Here is a 22,666-nt window from a genome sequence, read left to right as displayed (position 1 = left end):
CATATGTCACCCTGTAAAATATTTCATGTTTAGTACCTTGGACATTGTAGCTTATTTACTTAAATCTCTGATAAATTGTGTGTCTGGTATGCACAGTAAGGGTAGCACAATTAGTGAGCTGTTGGGTTTGCACTATCAAATTAAGACTGTCGTTGGTTCGAATCCCATGTTATCACGTTTTTAGTTTACTAGTGTGGTTTGTGGCTCTATAATATGAATGCCTATGTCTTTTAACAACAATAGTCAAGTCTTCCAATGGACTTTTTTGTGAAACCCAATAGATAGCTTTATTTTCTCTTTGTTTACTCAAATATTGAAAGCATATGTCTTATAACTTTAGTAGGAAAGTATTCTAATGACTTGCTTATGACACCCCATAGAATATATTATGTTTAGTACCTTGGACACTGTAGCTTATTCACTTAAACCTCTGATAAATTGTCGGCCTGGTATGCACAGTAAGGTTAGCACAATTAGTAAGGTGTTGGGTTTCCACTATGCAATTAAGACTGTCATTGGTTTGAATCCCATGTTATCATGTTTACTAGTGTGGTTTGTGGCTCTATAATATGAATGCCTATGTCTTTTAACAACAATAGTCAAGTCTTCCAATGGACTTTTTAGTGAAACCCAATAGATAGCTTTACTTTCTCTTTGTTTACTCAAATATTGAATGCGTATGTCTTATAACTTTAGTAGGAAAGTATTCTAATGACTTGCTTATGTCACCCTGTAGAATATTTCATGTTTAGTACCTTGGACATTGTAGCTTTTTTACTTAAATCTCTGATAAATTGTGTGTCTGGTATGCACAGTAAGGTTAGCACAATTAGTAAGGTGTTGGGTTTGCACTATCAAATTAAGACTGTCATTTGTTCGAATCCCTTGTTATCATGTTTTTAGTTTACTAGTGTGGTTTGTGGCTCTATAATATTAATTCCTATGTCTTTTAACAACAATAGTCAAGTCTTCCAATGGACTTTTTAGTGAAACCCAATAGATAGCTTTATTTTCTCTTTGTTTACTTAAATTTTGAAAGCATATGTCTTATAACTTTAGTAGGAAAGTATTCTAATGACTTGCTTATGACACCCCATAGAATATATTATGTTTAGTACCTTGGACACTGTAGCTTATTCACTTAAACCTCTGATAAATTGTCTGCCTGGTATGCACAGTAAGATTAGCACAATTAGTAAGGTGTTGGGTTTGCACTATCAAATTAAGACTGTCATTTGTTCGAATCCCTTGTTATCATGTTTTTAGTTTACTAGTGTGGTTTGTGGCTCTATAATATTAATTCCTATGTCTTTTAACAACAATAGTCAAGTCTTCCAATGGACTTTTTAGTGAAACCCAATAGATAGCTTTATTTTCTCTTTGTTTACTCAAATATTGAATGCTTATGTCTTATAACTTTAGTAGGAAAGTATTCTAATGACTTGCTTATGACACCCCATAGAATATATTATGTTTAGTACCTTGGACACTGTAGCTTATTCACTTAAACCTCTGATAAATTGTGTGTCAGGTATGCACAGACTGGTTAGCACAGTTAGTAAGGTGTTGGGTTTGCACTATCAAATTAAGACTGTCATTGGTTCGAATGTCATGTTTTTAGTTTACTAGTGTGGTTTGTGGCTCTATAATATGAATGCCTATGTCTTTTAACAACAATAGTCAAGTCTTCCAATGGACTTTTTAGTGAAACCCAATAGATAGCTTTATTTTCTCTTTGTTTACTCAAATATTGAATGCTTATGTCTTATAACTTTAGTAGGAAAGTATTCTAATGACTTGCTTATGACACCCCATAGAATATATTATGTTTAGTACCTTGGACACTGTAGCTTATTCACTTAAATCTCTGATAAATTGTGTGTCTGGTATGCACAGTCTGGTTAGCTCAGTTAGTAAGGTGTTGAGTTTGATCTATCAAATTAAGGCTGTCATTGGTTCGAATCCCATGTTATAATGTTTTTATTTTACTAGTGCGGTGTGTGGCTCTATATTATGAATGCCTATGTCTTTTAACAACAATAGTCAAGTCTTCCAATGGACTTTTTAGTGACACCCAATAGATAGCTTTATTTTCTCATTGTTTACTCAAATATTGAATGCTTATGTCTTAGAAATTTAGTAGGAAAGTATTCTAATGACTTGCTTATGACACCCCATAGAATATATTATGTTTAGTACCTTGTACACTGTAGCTTATTAACTTAAATCTCTGATAAATTGTGTGTCTGGTATGGACAGTAAGGTTAGCACTATTAGTAAGGTGTTGGGTTTGCACTATCAAATTAAGGCTGTCATTGGTTCGAACTCATGTTTTTAGTTTACTAGTGTGGTTTGTGGCTCTATAATATGAATGCCTATGTCTTTTAACAACAATAGTCAAGTCTTCCAATGGACTTTTTAGCGAAACCCAATAGATAGCTTTATTTTCTCTTTGTTTACTCAAATATTAAAAGCATATGTCGTATAACTTTAGTAGGAAAGTATTCTAATGACTTGCTTATGACACCCCATAGAATATATTATGTTTAGTACCTTGTACACTGTAGCTTATTCACGTAAACCTCTGATAAATTGTGTGTCTAGTATGCATAGTCTGGTTAGCACAGTTAGTAAGGTGTTGGGTTTGCACTATCAAATTAAGACTGTCGTTGGTTCGAATCCCATGTTATCATGTTTTTATTTTACTAATGTGGTTTGTGGCTATATATTATGAATGCCTATGTCTTTTAACAACAATAGTCAAGTCTTCCAATGGACTTTTTAGCGAAACCCAATAGATAGCTTTATTTTCTCTTTGTTTACTCAAATATTGAAAGCATATGTCTTATAACTTTAGTAGGAAAGTATTCTAATGACTTGCTTATGACACCCCATAGAATATATTATGTTTAGTACCTTGGACACTGTAGCTTATTCACTTAAACCTCTGATAAATTGTCTGCCTGGTATGCACAGTAAGGTTAGCACAATTAGTAAGGTGTTGGGTTTGCACTATCAAATTAAGACTGTCATTGGTTAGAATCCCATGTTATCATGTTTACTAGTGTGGTTTGTGGCTCTATAATATGAATGCCTATGTCTTTTAACAACAATAGTCAAGTCTTCCAATGGACTTTTTAGTGAAACCCAATAGATAGCTTTACTTTCTCTTTGTTTACTCAAATATTTAATGCATATGTCTTATAACTTTAGTAGGAAAGTATTCTAATGACTTGCTTAAGACATCCCATGGAATATAGTATGTTTAGTACATTGGACTTTGTAGCTTATTTACTTAAACCTCTGATACATTTTTATGACTGGTATGCACAGACTGGTTAGCACAGTTGGTAAGGTGTTCGGTTTTTACTATCATATTAAGACTGTCATAGGTTCGAATCCCTTGTTATCATGTTTTTAGTTTACTAGTGTGGTTTGTGGCTCTATAATATTAATGCCTATGTCTTTTAACAACAATAGTCAAGTCTTCCAATGGACTTTTTAGTGAAACCCAATAGATAGCTTTATTTTCTCTTTGTTTACTCAAATTTTGAAAGCATATGTCTTATAACTTTAGTAGGAAAGTATTCTAATGACTTGCTTATGACACCCCATAGAATATATTATGTTTAGTACCTTGGACACTGTAGCTTATTCACTTAAATCTCTGATAAATTGTGTGCCTGGTATGCACAGTAAGGTTAGCACAATTAGTAAGGTGTTGGGTTTGCACTATCACATTAGGGCTGTCATTGGTTCAAATCCCATGTTATCATGTTTTTAGTTTACTAGTGTGGTTTGTGGCTCTATAATATGAATGCCTATGTCTTTTAACAACAAAAGTCAAGTCTTCCAATGGACTTTTTAGTGAAACCCAATAGATAGCTTTATTTTCTCTTTGTTTACTCAAATATTGAATGCATATGTCTTACAACTTTAGTAGGAAAGTATTCTAATGACTTGCATATGTCACCCTGTAAAATATTTCATGTTTAGTACCTTGGACATTGTAGCTTATTTACTTAAATCTCTGATAAATTGTGTGTCTGGTATGCACAGTAAGGGTAGCACAATTAGTGAGCTGTTGGGTTTGCACTATCAAATTAAGACTGTCGTTGGTTCGAATCCCATGTTATCACGTTTTTAGTTTACTAGTGTGGTTTGTGGCTCTATAATATGAATGCCTATGTCTTTTAACAACAATAGTCAAGTCTTCCAATGGACTTTTTTGTGAAACCCAATAGATAGCTTTATTTTCTCTTTGTTTACTCAAATATTGAAAGCATATGTCTTATAACTTTAGTAGGAAAGTATTCTAATGACTTGCTTATGACACCCCATAGAATATATTATGTTTAGTACCTTGGACACTGTAGCTTATTCACTTAAACCTCTGATAAATTGTCGGCCTGGTATGCACAGTAAGGTTAGCACAATTAGTAAGGTGTTGGGTTTCCACTATGCAATTAAGACTGTCATTGGTTTGAATCCCATGTTATCATGTTTACTAGTGTGGTTTGTGGCTCTATAATATGAATGCCTATGTCTTTTAACAACAATAGTCAAGTCTTCCAATGGACTTTTTAGTGAAACCCAATAGATAGCTTTACTTTCTCTTTGTTTACTCAAATATTGAATGCGTATGTCTTATAACTTTAGTAGGAAAGTATTCTAATGACTTGCTTATGTCACCCTGTAGAATATTTCATGTTTAGTACCTTGGACATTGTAGCTTTTTTACTTAAATCTCTGATAAATTGTGTGTCTGGTATGCACAGTAAGGTTAGCACAATTAGTAAGGTGTTGGGTTTGCACTATCAAATTAAGACTGTCATTTGTTCGAATCCCTTGTTATCATGTTTTTAGTTTACTAGTGTGGTTTGTGGCTCTATAATATTAATTCCTATGTCTTTTAACAACAATAGTCAAGTCTTCCAATGGACTTTTTAGTGAAACCCAATAGATAGCTTTATTTTCTCTTTGTTTACTCAAATATTGAATGCATATGTCTTATAACTTTGGTAGGAAAGTATTCTAATGACTTGCATATGTCACCCTGTAGAATATTTCATGTTTAGTACCTTGGACATTGTAGCTTATTTACTTAAATCTCTGATAAATTGTGTGACTGGTATGCACAGACTGGTTAGCACAGTTGGTAAGGTGTTGGGTTTGCAATATCAAATTTCGACTGTAATTGGTTTGAATCCCATGTAAGCATGTTTTTATTTTACTAGTGTGGTTTGTAGCTCTATACAATGTAATGCATATGTCTTTTAACAACAAAAGTCAAGTCTTCCAATGGACTTTTTGGTGAAACCCAATAGATAGCTTTATTTTCTCTTTGTTTACTCAAATATTGAAAGCATATGTCTTATAACTTTAGTAGGAAAGTATTCTAATGACTTGCTTATGACACCCCATAGAATATATTATGTTTAGTACCTTGGACACTGTAGCTTATTCACTTAAACCTCTGATAAATTGTCCTCCTGGTATGCACAGTAAGGTTAGCACAATTAGTAAGGTGTTGGGTTTGCACTATCAAATTAAGACTGTCATTGGTTTGAATCCCATGTTATCATGTTTGCTAGTGTGGTTTGTGGCTCTATAATATGAATGCCTATGTATTTTAACAACAATAGACAAGTCTTCCAATGGACTTTTTAGTGAAACCCAATAGATAGCTTTACTTTCTCTTTGTTTACTCAAATATTGAATGCATATGTCTTATAACTTTAGTAGGAAAGTATTCTAATGACTTGCTTAAGACATCCCATGGAATATAGTATGTTTAGTACATTGGACTTTGTAGCTTATTTACTTAAACCTCTGATACATTTTTATGACTGGTATGCACAGACTGGTTAGCACAGTTCGTAAGGTGTTCGGTTTGCACTATCATATTAAGACTGTCATAGGTTCGAATCCCTTGTTATCATGTTTTTAGTTTACTAGTGTGGTTTGTGGCTCTATAATATTAATGCCTATGTCTTTTAACAACAATAGTCAAGTCTTCCAATGGACTTTTTAGTGAAACCCAATAGATAGCTTTACTTTCTCTTTGTTTACTCAAATATTGAATGCATATGTCTTATAACTTTAGTAGGAAAGTATTCTAATGACTTGCTTATGTCACCCTGTAGAATATTTCATGTTTAGTACCTTGGAATTAGTAAGGTGTTGGGTTTGCACTATCAAATTAAGACTGTCATTGGCTTGAATCCCATGTTATCATGTTTACTAGTGTGGTTTGTGGCTCTATAATATGAATGCCTATGTCTTTTAACAACAATAGTCAAGTCTTCCAATGGACTTTTTAGTGAAACCCAATAGATAGCTTTATTTTCTCTTTGTTTACTCAAATATTGAATGCATATGTCTTATAACTTTGTCAGGAAAGTATTCTAATGACTTGCATATGTCACCCTGTAGAATATTTCATGTTTAGTACCTTGGACATTGTAGCTTATTTACTTAAATCTCTGATAAATTGTGGGACTGGTATGCACAGACTGGTTAGCACAGTTGGTAAGGTGTTGGGTTTGCAATATCAAATTTCGACTGTAATTGGTTTGAATCCCATGTAAGCATGTTTTTATTTTACTAGTGTGGTTTGTAGCTCTATACAATGTAATGCATATGTCTTTTAACAACAAAAGTCAAGTCTTCCAATGGACTTTTTTGTGAAACCCAATAGATAGCTTTATTTTCTCTTTGTTTACTCAAATATTGAAAGCATATGTCTTATAACTTTAGTAGGAAAGTATTCTAATGATTGCTTATGACACCCCATAGAATATATTATGTTTAGTACCTTGGACACTGTAGCTTATTCACTTAAACCTCTGATAAATTGTCTACCTGGTATGCACAGTAAGGTTAGCACAATTAGTAAGGTGTTGGGTTTGCACTATCAAATTAACACTGTCATAAGTTTGAATCCTGTGTTATCATGTTTACTAGTGTGGTTTGTGGCTCTATAATATGAATGCCTATGTCTTTTAACAACAATAGTCAAGTCTTCCAATGGACTTTTTAGTAAAACCCAATAGATAGCTTTACTTTCTCTTTGTTTACTCAAATATTGAATGCATATGTCTTATATATTTAGTAGGAAAGTATTCTAATGACTTGCTTATGACACCCCATAGAATATATTATGTTTAGTACCTTGGACACTGTAGCTTATTAACTTAAATCTCTGATAAATTGTTTGTCTGATATGCACAGTAAGGTTAGCACAATTAGTAAGGTGTTGGGTTTGCACTATCAAGTTAGGGCTGTCATTGGTTCGAATCCCATGTTATCATGCTTTTAGTTTACTAGTGTGGTTTTTGGCTCTATAATATGAATGCCTATGTCTTTTAACAACAATAGTCAAGTCTTCCAATGGACGTTTTAGTGAAACCCAATAGATAGCTTTATTTTCTCTTTGTTTACTCAAATATTGAATGCATATGTCTTATAACTTTAGTAGGAAAGTATTCTAATGACTTGCTTATGACACCCCATGGAATATAGTATATTTAGTACCTTGGACTTTGTAGCTTATTTACTTAAACCTCTGATAAATTTTAGGATTGGTATGCACAGTCTGGTTAGCACAGTTAGTAAGGTGTTGCGTTTGCACTATCAAATTAAGACTGTCATTGGTTTGAATCCCATGTTATCATGTTTTTAGTTTACTAGTGTGGTTTTTGGCTCTATAATATGATATATATATAAGTATTCTAATGACTTGCTTATGACACCCCATAGAATATATTATGTTTAGTACCTTGGACACTGTAGCTTATTCACTTAAACCTCTGATAAATTGTGTGTCAGGTATGCACAGTCTGGTTAGCACAGTTAGTAAGGTGTTGGGTTTGCACTATCAAATTAAGACTGTCATTGGTTCGAATGTCATGTTTTTAGTTTACTAGTGTGGTTTGTGGCTCTATAATATGAATGCCTATGTCTTTTAACAACAATAGTCAAGTCTTCCAATGGACTTTTTAGTGAAACCCAATAGATAGCTTTATTTTCTCTTTGTTTACTCAAATATTGAATGCTTATGTCTTATAACTTTAGTAGGAAAGTATTCTAATGACTTGCTTATGACACCCCATAGAATATATTATGTTTAGTACCTTGGACACTGTATCTTATTCACTTAAATCTCTGATAAATTGTGTGTCTGGTATGCACAGTCTGGTTAGCTCAGTTAGTAAGGTGTTGAGTTTGATCTATCAAATTAAGGCTGTCATTGGTTCGAATCCCATGTTATAATGTTTTTATTTTACTAGTGACTAATGACACCCCATAGAATATATTATGTTTAGTACCTTGGACACTGTAGCTTATTAACTTAAATCTCTGATACATTGTGTGTCTGGTATGGACAGTAAGGTTAGCACTATTAGTAAGGTGTTGGGTTTGCACTATCAAATTAAGGCTGTCATTGGTTCGAACTCATGTTTTTAGTTTACTAGTGTGGTTTGTGGCTCTATAATATGAATGCCTATGTCTTTTAACAACAATAGTCAAGTCTTCCAATGGACTTTTTAGCGAAACCCAATAGATAGCTTTATTTTCTCTTTGTTTACTCAAATATTAAAAGCATATGTCGTATAACTTTAGTAGGAAAGTATTCTAATGACTTGCTTATGACACCCCATAGAATATATTATGTTTAGTACCTTGTACACTGTAGCTTATTCACGTAAACCTCTGATAAATTGTGTGTCTGGTATGCATAGTCTGGTTAGCACAGTTAGTAAGGTGTTGGGTTTGCACTATCAAATTAAGACTGTCGTTGGTTCAAATCCCATGTTATCATGTTTTTATTTTACTAATGTGGTTTGTGGCTATATATTATGAATGCCTATGTCTTTTAACAACAATAGTCAAGTCTTCCAATGGACTTTTTAGCGAAACCCAATAGATAGCTTTATTTTCTCTTTGTTTACTCAAATATTGAAAGCATATGTCGTATAACTTTAGTAGGAAAGTATTCTAATGACTTGCTTATGACACCCCATAGAATATATTATGTTTAGTACCTTGGACACTGTAGCTTATTCACTTAAACCTCTGATAAATTGTCTGCCTGGTATTCACAGTAAGGTTAGCACAATTAGTAAGGTGTCGGGTTTGCACTATCAAATTAAGACTGTCATTGGTTTGAATTCCATGTTATCATGTGTGGTTTGTGTCTCTATAATATGAATGCCTATGTCTTTTAACAACAATAGTCAAGTCTTCCAATGGACTTTTTAGTGAAACCCAATAGATAGCTTTACTTTCTCTTTGTTTACTCAAATATTGAATGCATATGTCTTATAACTTTAGTAGGAAAGTATTCTAATGACTTGCTTATGTCACCCTGTAGAATATTTCAAGTTTAGTACCTTGGACATTGTATCTTTTTTACTTAAATCTCTGATAAATTGTGTGTCTAGTATGCACGGTAAGGTAAGCACAATTAGTAAGGTGTTGGGTTTGCACTATCAAATTAAGACTGTCATTGGTTCGAATCCCTTCTTATCATGTTTTTAGTTTAGTAGTGTGGTTTGTGGCTCTATAATATTAATGCCTATGTTTTTTAACAACAATAGTCAAGTCTTCCAATGGACTTTTTAGTGCAACCCAATAGATAGCTTTATTTTCTCTTTGTTTACTTAAATTTTGAAAGCATATGTCATAACTTTAGTAGGAAAGTATTCTAATGACTTGCTTATGACACCCCGTAGAATATATTATGTTTAGTACCTTGGACACTGTAGCTTATTCACTTAAACCTCTGATAAATTGTCTACCTGGTATGCACAGTAAGGTTAGCACAATTAGTAAGGTGTTGGGTTTGCACTATCAAATTAACACTGTCATAAGTTTGAATCCTATGTTATCATGTTTACTAGTGTGGTTTGTGGCTCTATAATATGAATGCCTATATCTTTTAACAACAATAGTCAAGTCTTCCAATGGACTTTTTAGTAAAACCCAATAGATAGCTTTACTTTATCTTTGTTTACTCAAATATTGAATGCATATGTCTTATAACTTTAGTAGGAAAGTATTCTAATGACTTGCTTAAGACATCCCATGGAATATAGTATGTTTAGTACATTGGACTTTGTAGCTTATTTACTTAAACCTCTGATAAATTTTTCTGACTGGTATGCACAGATTGGTTAGCACAGTTGGTAAGGTGTTCGGTTTGCACTATCATATTAAGACTGTCATTGGTTCGAATCCCTTGTTATCATGTTTTTAGTTTAGTAGTGTGGTTTGTGGCTCTATAATATTAATGCCTATGTCTTTTAACAACAATAGTCAAGTCTTCCAATGGACTTTTTAGTGAAACCCAATAGATAGCTTTATTTTCTCTTTGTTTACTCAAATTTTGAAAGCATATGTCTTATAACTTTAGTAGGAAAGTCTTCTAATGACTTGCTTATGACACCCCATAGAATATATTATGTTTAGTACCTTGGACACTGTAGCTTATTCACTTAAATCTCTGATAAATTGGGTGCCTGGTATGCACAATAAGGTTAGCACAATTAGTAAGGTGTTGGTTTTGCACTATCACATTAGGGCTGTCATTGGTTCAAATATCATGTTTTTAGTTTACTAGTGTGGTTTGTGGCTCTATAATATGAATGCCTATGTCTTTTAACAACAAAAGTCAAGTCTTCCAATGGACTTTTTAGTGAAACCCAATAGATAGCTTTATTGTATCTTTGTTTACTAAAATATTGAATGCTTATGTCTTATAACTTTAGTAGGAAAGTATTCTAATGACTTGCTTATGACACCCCATGGAATATAGTATATTTAGTACCTTGGACTTTGTAGCTTATTCACTTAAACATCTGATAAATTGTTGTCTGGTATGCACAGTCTGGTTAGCACAGTTAGAAAGGTGTTGGGTTTGCACTATCAAATTAAGACTGTCATTGGTTTGAATCCCATGTTATCATGTTTTTAGTTTACTAGTGTGGTTTGTGACTCTATAATATGAATGCCTATGTCTTTTAACAACAATAGTCAAGTCTTCCAATGGACTTTTTAGTGAAACCCAATAGATAGCTTTATTGTATCTTTGTTTACTAAAATATTGAATGCTTATGTCTTATAACTTTAGTAGGAAAGTTTTCTAATGACTTGTTAATGACACCCCATAGAATATATTATGTTTAGTGCCTTGGACACTGTAGCTTATTCAATTAAATCTCTGATAAATTGTTTATCTTGTATGCTCAGCCTGGTTAGCACAGTTAGTAAGGTGTTGGGTTTGCACTATCAAATTAAGACCGTCATTGGCACGAATCCCATGAAAGCATGTTTTTATTTTACTAGTGTGGTTTGTGGCTCTATATTATGAATGCCTATGTCTTTTAACAACAATAGTCAAGTCTTCCAATGGACTTTTTAGTGCAACCCAATAGATAGCTTTATTTTCTCTTTGTTTACTTAAATTTTGAAAGCATATGTCATAACTTTAGTAGGAAAGTATTCTAATGACTTGCTTATGACACCCCGTAGAATATATTATGTTTAGTACCTTGGACACTGTAGCTTATTCACTTAAACCTCTGATAAATTGTCTACCTGGTATGCACAGTAAGGTTAGCACAATTAGTAAGGTGTTGGGTTTGCACTATCAAATTAACACTGTCATAAGTTTGAATCCTATGTTATCATGTTTACTAGTGTGGTTTGTGGCTCTATAATATGAATGCCTATATCTTTTAACAACAATAGTCAAGTCTTCCAATGGACTTTTTAGTAAAACCCAATAGATAGCTTTACTTTCTCTTTGTTTACTCAAATATTGAATGCATATGTCTTATAACTTTAGTAGGAAAGTATTCTAATGACTTGCTTAAGACATCCCATGGAATATAGTATGTTTAGTACATTGGACTTTGTAGCTTATTTACTTAAACCTCTGATAAATTTTTCTGACTGGTATGCACAGATTGGTTAGCACAGTTGGTAAGGTGTTCGGTTTGCACTATCATATTAAGACTGTCATTGGTTCGAATCCCTTGTTATCATGTTTTTAGTTTAGTAGTGTGGTTTGTGGCTCTATAATATTAATGCCTATGTCTTTTAACAACAATAGTCAAGTCTTCCAATGGACTTTTTAGTGAAACCCAATAGATAGCTTTATTTTCTCTTTGTTTACTCAAATTTTGAAAGCATATGTCTTATAACTTTAGTAGGAAAGTCTTCTAATGACTTGCTTATGACACCCCATAGAATATATTATGTTTAGTACCTTGGACACTGTAGCTTATTCACTTAAATCTCTGATAAATTGGGTGCCTGGTATGCACAATAAGGTTAGCACAATTAGTAAGGTGTTGGTTTTGCACTATCACATTAGGGCTGTCATTGGTTCAAATATCATGTTTTTAGTTTACTAGTGTGGTTTGTGGCTCTATAATATGAATGCCTATGTCTTTTAACAACAAAAGTCAAGTCTTCCAATGGACTTTTTAGTGAAACCCAATAGATAGCTTTATTGTATCTTTGTTTACTAAAATATTGAATGCTTATGTCTTATAACTTTAGTAGGAAAGTATTCTAATGACTTGCTTATGACACCCCATGGAATATAGTATATTTAGTACCTTGGACTTTGTAGCTTATTCACTTAAACATCTGATAAATTGTTGTCTGGTATGCACAGTCTGGTTAGCACAGTTAGAAAGGTGTTGGGTTTGCACTATCAAATTAAGACTGTCATTGGTTTGAATCCCATGTTATCATGTTTTTAGTTTACTAGTGTGGTTTGTGACTCTATAATATGAATGCCTATGTCTTTTAACAACAATAGTCAAGTCTTCCAATGGACTTTTTAGTGAAACCCAATAGATAGCTTTATTGTATCTTTGTTTACTAAAATATTGAATGCTTATGTCTTATAACTTTAGTAGGAAAGTTTTCTAATGACTTGTTAATGACACCCCATAGAATATATTATGTTTAGTGCCTTGGACACTGTAGCTTATTCAATTAAATCTCTGATAAATTGTTTATCTTGTATGCTCAGCCTGGTTAGCACAGTTAGTAAGGTGTTGGGTTTGCACTATCAAATTAAGACCGTCATTGGCACGAATCCCATGAAAGCATGTTTTTATTTTACTAGTGTGGTTTGTGGCTCTATATTATGAATGCCTATGTCTTTTAACAACAATAGTCAAGTCTTCCAATGGACTTTTTAGTGACACCCAATAGATAGCTTTATTTTCTCATTGTTTACTCAAATATTGAATGCTTATGTCTTATATATTTAGTAGGAAAGTATTCTAATGACTTGCTTATGACACCCCATAGAATATATTATGTTTAGTACCTTGGACACTGTAGCTTATTCACTTAAATCTCTGATAAATTGTTTGTCTGATATGCACAGTAAGGTTAGCACGATTAGTAAGGTGTTGGGATTGCACTATCAAGTTAGGGCTGTCATTGGTTCGAATCTCATGTTATCATGCTTTTAGTTTACTAGTGTGGTTTTTGGCTCTATAATATGAATTCCTATGTCTTTTAACAACAATAGTCAAGTCTTCCAATGGACGTTTTAGTGAAACCCAATAGATAGCTTTATTTTCTCTTTGTTTACTCAAATATTGAAAGCATATGTCTTATAACTTTAGTAGGAAAGTATTCTAATGACTTGCTTATGACACCCCATAGAATATATTATGTTTAGTACCTTGGACACTGTAGCTTATTCACTTAAACCTCTGATAAATTGTCGGCCTGGTAGGCACAGTAAGGTTAGCACAATTAGTAAGGTGTTGGGTTTGCACTATCAAATTAACACTGTCATAAGTTTGAATCCTGTGTTATCATGTTTACTAGTGTGGTTTGTGGCTCTATAATATGAATGCCTATGTCTTTTAACAACAATAGTCAAGTCTTCCAATGGACTTTTTAGTAAAACCCAATAGATAGCTTTACTTTCTCTTTGTTTACTCAAATATTGAATGCATATGTCTTATATATTTAGTAGGAAAGTATTCTAATGACTTGCTTATGACACCCCATAGAATATATTATGTTTAGTACCTTGGACACTGTAGCTTATTAACTTAAATCTCTGATAAATTGTTTGTCTGATATGCACAGTAAGGTTAGCACAATTAGTAAGGTGTTGGGTTTGCACTATCAAGTTAGGGCTGTCATTGGTTCGAATCCCATGTTATCATGCTTTTAGTTTACTAGTGTGGTTTTTGGCTCTATAATATGAATGCCTATGTCTTTTAACAACAATAGTCAAGTCTTCCAATGGACGTTTTAGTGAAACCCAATAGATAGCTTTATTTTCTCTTTGTTTACTCAAATATTGAATGCATATGTCTTATAACTTTAGTAGGAAAGTATTCTAATGACTTGCTTATGACACCCCATGGAATATAGTATATTTAGTACCTTGGACTTTGTAGCTTATTTACTTAAACCTCTGATAAATTTTAGGATTGGTATGCACAGTCTGGTTAGCACAGTTAGTAAGGTGTTGCGTTTGCACTATCAAATTAAGACTGTCATTGGTTTGAATCCCATGTTATCATGTTTTTAGTTTACTAGTGTGGTTTTTGGCTCTATAATATGATATATATATAAGTATTCTAATGACTTGCTTATGACACCCCATAGAATATATTATGTTTAGTACCTTGGACACTGTAGCTTATTCACTTAAACCTCTGATAAATTGTGTGTCAGGTATGCACAGTCTGGTTAGCACAGTTAGTAAGGTGTTGGGTTTGCACTATCAAATTAAGACTGTCATTGGTTCGAATGTCATGTTTTTAGTTTACTAGTGTGGTTTGTGGCTCTATAATATGAATGCCTATGTCTTTTAACAACAATAGTCAAGTCTTCCAATGGACTTTTTAGTGAAACCCAATAGATAGCTTTATTTTCTCTTTGTTTACTCAAATATTGAATGCTTATGTCTTATAACTTTAGTAGGAAAGTATTCTAATGACTTGCTTATGACACCCCATAGAATATATTATGTTTAGTACCTTGGACACTGTAGCTTAATCACTTAAATCTCTGATAAATTGTGTGTCTGGTATGCACAGTCTGGTTAGCTCAGTTAGTAAGGTGTTGAGTTTGATCTATCAAATTAAGGCTGTCATTGGTTCGAATCCCATGTTATAATGTTTTTATTTTACTAGTGACTAATGACACCCCATAGAATATATTATGTTTAGTACCTTGGACACTGTAGCTTATTAACTTAAATCTCTGATACATTGTGTGTCTGGTATGGACAGTAAGGTTAGCACTATTAGTAAGGTGTTGGGTTTGCACTATCAAATTAAGGCTGTCATTGGTTCGAACTCATGTTTTTAGTTTACTAGTGTGGTTTGTGGCTCTATAATATGAATGCCTATGTCTTTTAACAACAATAGTCAAGTCTTCCAATGGACTTTTTAGCGAAACCCAATAGATAGCTTTATTTTCTCTTTGTTTACTCAAATATTAAAAGCATATGTCGTATAACTTTAGTAGGAAAGTATTCTAATGACTTGCTTATGACACCCCATAGAATATATTATGTTTAGTACCTTGTACACTGTAGCTTATTCACGTAAACCTCTGATAAATTGTGTGTCTGGTATGCATAGTCTGGTTAGCACAGTTAGTAAGGTGTTGGGTTTGCACTATCAAATTAAGACTGTCGTTGGTTCAAATCCCATGTTATCATGTTTTTATTTTACTAATGTGGTTTGTGGCTATATATTATGAATGCCTATGTCTTTTAACAACAATAGTCAAGTCTTCCAATGGACTTTTTAGCGAAACCCAATAGATAGCTTTATTTTCTCTTTGTTTACTCAAATATTGAAAGCATATGTCGTATAACTTTAGTAGGAAAGTATTCTAATGACTTGCTTATGACACCCCATAGAATATATTATGTTTAGTACCTTGGACACTGTAGCTTATTCACTTAAACCTCTGATAAATTGTCTGCCTGGTATTCACAGTAAGGTTAGCACAATTAGTAAGGTGTCGGGTTTGCACTATCAAATTAAGACTGTCATTGGTTTGAATTCCATGTTATCATGTGTGGTTTGTGTCTCTATAATATGAATGCCTATGTCTTTTAACAACAATAGTCAAGTCTTCCAATGGACTTTTTAGTGAAACCCAATAGATAGCTTTACTTTCTCTTTGTTTACTCAAATATTGAATGCATATGTCTTATAACTTTAGTAGGAAAGTATTCTAATGACTTGCTTATGTCACCCTGTAGAATATTTCAAGTTTAGTACCTTGGACATTGTATCTTTTTTACTTAAATCTCTGATAAATTGTGTGTCTAGTATGCACGGTAAGGTAAGCACAATTAGTAAGGTGTTGGGTTTGCACTATCAAATTAAGACTGTCATTGGTTCGAATCCCTTCTTATCATGTTTTTAGTTTAGTAGTGTGGTTTGTGGCTCTATAATATTAATGCCTATGTTTTTTAACAACAATAGTCAAGTCTTCCAATGGACTTTTTAGTGCAACCCAATAGATAGCTTTATTTTCTCTTTGTTTACTTAAATTTTGAAAGCATATGTCATAACTTTAGTAGGAAAGTATTCTAATGACTTGCTTATGACACCCCGTAGAATATATTATGTTTAGTACCTTGGACACTGTAGCTTATTCACTTAAACCTCTGATAAATTGTCTACCTGGTATGCACAGTAAGGTTAGCACAATTAGTAAGGTGTTGGGTTTGCACTATCAAATTAACACTGTCATAAGTTTGAATCCTATGTTATCATGTTTACTAGTGTGGTTTGTGGCTCTATAATATGAATGCCTATATCTTTTAACAACAATAGTCAAGTCTTCCAATGGACTTTTTAGTAAAACCCAATAGATAGCTTTACTTTCTCTTTGTTTACTCAAATATTGAATGCATATGTCTTATAACTTTAGTAGGAAAGTATTCTAATGACTTGCTTAAGACATCCCATGGAATATAGTATGTTTAGTACATTGGACTTTGTAGCTTATTTACTTAAACCTCTGATAAATTTTTCTGACTGGTATGCACAGATTGGTTAGCACAGTTGGTAAGGTGTTCGGTTTGCACTATCATATTAAGACTGTCATTGGTTCGAATCCCTTGTTATCATGTTTTTAGTTTAGTAGTGTGGTTTGTGGCTCTATAATATTAATGCCTATGTCTTTTAACAACAATAGTCAAGTCTTCCAATGGACTTTTTAGTGAAACCCAATAGATAGCTTTATTTTCTCTTTGTTTACTCAAATTTTGAAAGCATATGTCTTATAACTTTAGTAGGAAAGTCTTCTAATGACTTGCTTATGACACCCCATAGAATATATTATGTTTAGTACCTTGGACACTGTAGCTTATTCACTTAAATCTCTGATAAATTGGGTGCCTGGTATGCACAATAAGGTTAGCACAATTAGTAAGGTGTTGGTTTTGCACTATCACATTAGGGCTGTCATTGGTTCAAATATCATGTTTTTAGTTTACTAGTGTGGTTTGTGGCTCTATAATATGAATGCCTATGTCTTTTAACAACAAAAGTCAAGTCTTCCAATGGACTTTTTAGTGAAACCCAATAGATAGCTTTATTGTATCTTTGTTTACTAAAATATTGAATGCTTATGTCTTATAACTTTAGTAGGAAAGTATTCTAATGACTTGCTTATGACACCCCATGGAATATAGTATATTTAGTACCTTGGACTTTGTAGCTTATTCACTTAAACATCTGATAAATTGTTGTCTGGTATGCACAGTCTGGTTAGCACAGTTAGAAAGGTGTTGGGTTTGCACTATCAAATTAAGACTGTCATTGGTTTGAATCCCATGTTATCATGTTTTTAGTTTACTAGTGTGGTTTGTGACTCTATAATATGAATGCCTATGTCTTTTAACAACAATAGTCAAGTCTTCCAATGGACTTTTTAGTGAAACCCAATAGATAGCTTTATTGTATCTTTGTTTACTAAAATATTGAATGCTTATGTCTTATAACTTTAGTAGGAAAGTTTTCTAATGACTTGTTAATGACACCCCATAGAATATATTATGTTTAGTGCCTTGGACACTGTAGCTTATTCAATTAAATCTCTGATAAATTGTTTATCTTGTATGCTCAGCCTGGTTAGCACAGTTAGTAAGGTGTTGGGTTTGCACTATCAAATTAAGACCGTCATTGGCACGAATCCCATGAAAGCATGTTTTTATTTTACTAGTGTGGTTTGTGGCTCTATATTATGAATGCCTATGTCTTTTAACAACAATAGTCAAGTCTTCCAATGGACTTTTTAGTGCAACCCAATAGATAGCTTTATTTTCTCTTTGTTTACTTAAATTTTGAAAGCATATGTCATAACTTTAGTAGGAAAGTATTCTAATGACTTGCTTATGACACCCCGTAGAATATATTATGTTTAGTACCTTGGACACTGTAGCTTATTCACTTAAACCTCTGATAAATTGTCTACCTGGTATGCACAGTAAGGTTAGCACAATTAGTAAGGTGTTGGGTTTGCACTATCAAATTAACACTGTCATAAGTTTGAATCCTATGTTATCATGTTTACTAGTGTGGTTTGTGGCTCTATAATATGAATGCCTATATCTTTTAACAACAATAGTCAAGTCTTCCAATGGACTTTTTAGTAAAACCCAATAGATAGCTTTACTTTCTCTTTGTTTACTCAAATATTGAATGCATATGTCTTATAACTTTAGTAGGAAAGTATTCTAATGACTTGCTTAAGACATCCCATGGAATATAGTATGTTTAGTACATTGGACTTTGTAGCTTATTTACTTAAACCTCTGATAAATTTTTCTGACTGGTATGCACAGATTGGTTAGCACAGTTGGTAAGGTGTTCGGTTTGCACTATCATATTAAGACTGTCATTGGTTCGAATCCCTTGTTATCATGTTTTTAGTTTAGTAGTGTGGTTTGTGGCTCTATAATATTAATGCCTATGTCTTTTAACAACAATAGTCAAGTCTTCCAATGGACTTTTTAGTGAAACCCAATAGATAGCTTTATTTTCTCTTTGTTTACTCAAATTTTGAAAGCATATGTCTTATAACTTTAGTAGGAAAGTCTTCTAATGACTTGCTTATGACACCCCATAGAATATATTATGTTTAGTACCTTGGACACTGTAGCTTATTCACTTAAATCTCTGATAAATTGGGTGCCTGGTATGCACAATAAGGTTAGCACAATTAGTAAGGTGTTGGTTTTGCACTATCACATTAGGGCTGTCATTGGTTCAAATATCATGTTTTTAGTTTACTAGTGTGGTTTGTGGCTCTTTAATATGAATGCCTATGTCTTTTAACAACAAAAGTCAAGTCTTCCAATGGACTTTTTAGTGAAACCCAATAGATAGCTTTATTGTATCTTTGTTTACTAAAATATTGAATGCTTATGTCTTATAACTTTAGTAGGAAAGTATTCTAATGACTTGCTTATGACACCCCATGGAATATAGTATATTTAGTACCTTGGACTTTGTAGCTTATTCACTTAAACATCTGATAAATTGTTGTCTGGTATGCACAGTCTGGTTAGCACAGTTAGAAAGGTGTTGGGTTTGCACTATCAAATTAAGACTGTCATTGGTTTGAATCCCATGTTATCATGTTTTTAGTTTACTAGTGTGGTTTGTGACTCTATAATATGAATGCCTATGTCTTTTAACAACAATAGTCAAGTCTTCCAATGGACTTTTTAGTGAAACCCAATAGATAGCTTTATTGTATCTTTGTTTACTAAAATATTGAATGCTTATGTCTTATAACTTTAGTAGGAAAGTTTTCTAATGACTTGTTAATGACACCCCATAGAATATATTATGTTTAGTGCCTTGGACACTGTAGCTTATTCAATTAAATCTCTGATAAATTGTTTATCTTGTATGCTCAGCCTGGTTAGCACAGTTAGTAAGGTGTTGGGTTTGCACTATCAAATTAAGACCGTCATTGGCACGAATCCCATGAAAGCATGTTTTTATTTTACTAGTGTGGTTTGTGGCTCTATATTATGAATGCCTATGTCTTTTAACAACAATAGTCAAGTCTTCCAATGGACTTTTTAGTGACACCCAATAGATAGCTTTATTTTCTCATTGTTTACTCAAATATTGAATGCTTATGTCTTATATATTTAGTAGGAAAGTATTCTAATGACTTGCTTATGACACCCCATAGAATATATTATGTTTAGTACCTTGGACACTGTAGCTTATTCACTTAAATCTCTGATAAATTGTTTGTCTGATATGCACAGTAAGGTTAGCACGATTAGTAAGGTGTTGGGATTGCACTATCAAGTTAGGGCTGTCATTGGTTCGAATCTCATGTTATCATGCTTTTAGTTTACTAGTGTGGTTTTTGGCTCTATAATATGAATTCCTATGTCTTTTAACAACAATAGTCAAGTCTTCCAATGGACGTTTTAGTGAAACCCAATAGATAGCTTTATTTTCTCTTTGTTTACTCAAATATTGAAAGCATATGTCTTATAACTTTAGTAGGAAAGTATTCTAATGACTTGCTTATGACACCCCATAGAATATATTATGTTTAGTACCTTGGACACTGTAGCTTATTCACTTAAACCTCTGATAAATTGTCGGCCTGGTAGGCACAGTAAGGTTAGCACAATTAGTAAGGTGTTGGGTTTGCACTATCAAATTAAGACTGTCATTGGTTTGAATCCCATGTTATCATGTTTACTGGTGTGGTTTGTGGCTCTACAATATGAATGCCTATGTCTTTTAACAACAATAGTCAAGTCTTCCAATGGACTTTTTAGTGAAACCCAATAGATAGCTTTACTTTCTCTTTGTTTACTCAAATATTGAATGCATATGTCTTATAACTTGAGTAGGAAAGTATTCTAATGACTTGCTTATGTCACCCTGTAGAATATTTCATGTTTAGTACCTTGGACATTGTAGCTTTTTTACTTAAATCTCTGATAAATTGTGTGTCTGGTATGCACAGTAAGGTTAGCACAATTAGTAAGGTGTTGGGTTTGTACTATCAAATTAAGACTGTCATTGGTTCAAATCCCTTGTTATCATGTTTTTAGTTTACTGGTGTGGTTTGTGGCTCTATAATATTAATGCCTATGTCTTTTAACAACAATAGTCAAGTCTTCCAATGGACTTTTTAGTGAAACCCAATAGATATCATTATTTTCTCTTTGTTTACTTAAATTTTGAAAGCATATGTCTTATAACTTTAGTAGGAAAGTATTCTAATGACTTCCTTATGACACACCATAGAATATATTATGTTTAGTACCTTGGACACTGTAGCTTATTCACTTAAACCTCTGATAAATTGTCTGGCTGGTATGCACAGTAAGGTTAGCACAATTAGTAAAGTGTTGGGTTTGCACTATCAAATTAAGACTGTCATTGGTTTGAATCCCATGTTATCATGTTTACTAGTGTGGTTTGTGGCTCTATAATATAAATGCCTGTATCTTTTAACAACAATAGTCAAGTCTTCCAATGGACTTTTTAGTGAAACCCAATAGATAGCTTTATTTTCTCTTTGTTTACTCAAATATTGAATGCATATGTCTTATAACTTTGGTAGGAAAGTATTCTAATGACTTGCATATGTCACCCTGTAGAATATTTCATGTTTAGTACCTTGGACATAGTAGCTTATTTACTTAAACCTCTGATAAATTGCATGACTGGTATGCACAGACTGGTTAGCATAGTTGGTAAGGTGTTGGGTTTGTAATATCAAATTTTGACTGTAATTGGTTTGAATCCCATGTAAGCATGTTTTTATTTTACTAGTGTGGTTTGTAGCTCTATACTATGTAATGCATATGTCTTTTAACAACAAAAGTCAAGTCTTCCAACGGACTTTTTTGTGAAACCCAATAGATAGCTTTACTTTCTCTTTGTTTACTCAAATATTGAATGCATATGTCTTATAACTTTAGTAGGAAAGTATTCTAATGACTTGCTTAAGACATCCCATGGAATATAGTATGCTTAGTACATTGGACTTTGTAGCTTATTTACTTAAACCTCTGATAAATTTTTATGACTGGTATGCACAGACTGGTTAGCACAGTTGGTAAGGTGTTGGGTTTGCACTATCATATTAAGACTGTCATTGGTTCGAATCCCTTGTTATCATGTTTTTAGTTTACTAGTGTGGTTTGTGGCTCTATAATTTTAATGCCTATGTCTTTTAACAACAATAGTCAAGTCTTCCAATGGACTTTTTAGTGAAACCCAATAGATAGCTTTATTTTCTCTTTGTTTACTCAAATTTTGAAAGCATATGTCTTATAACTTTAGTAGGAAAGTATTCTAATGACTTGCTTATGACACCCCATAGAATTTATTATGTTTAGTACCTTGGACACTGTAGCTTATTCACTTAAATCTCTGATAAATTGTGTGCCTGGTTTGCACAGTAAGGTTAGCACAATTAGTAAGGTGTTGGGTTTGCGCTATCACATTAGGGCTGTCATTGGTTCAAATCCCATGTTATCATGTTTTTAGTTTACTAGTGTGGTTTGTGGCTCTATAATATGAATGCCTATGTCTTTTAACAACAAAAGTCAAGTCTTCCAATGGACTTTTTAGTGAAACCCAATAGA

This window comes from Pseudophryne corroboree, chromosome 8 (genome assembly GCF_028390025.1).
Source record: "Pseudophryne corroboree isolate aPseCor3 chromosome 8, aPseCor3.hap2, whole genome shotgun sequence".
In the NCBI taxonomy this organism is placed as follows: domain Eukaryota; kingdom Metazoa; phylum Chordata; class Amphibia; order Anura; family Myobatrachidae; genus Pseudophryne; species Pseudophryne corroboree.
This window is presented reverse-complemented; position numbering follows the sequence as displayed.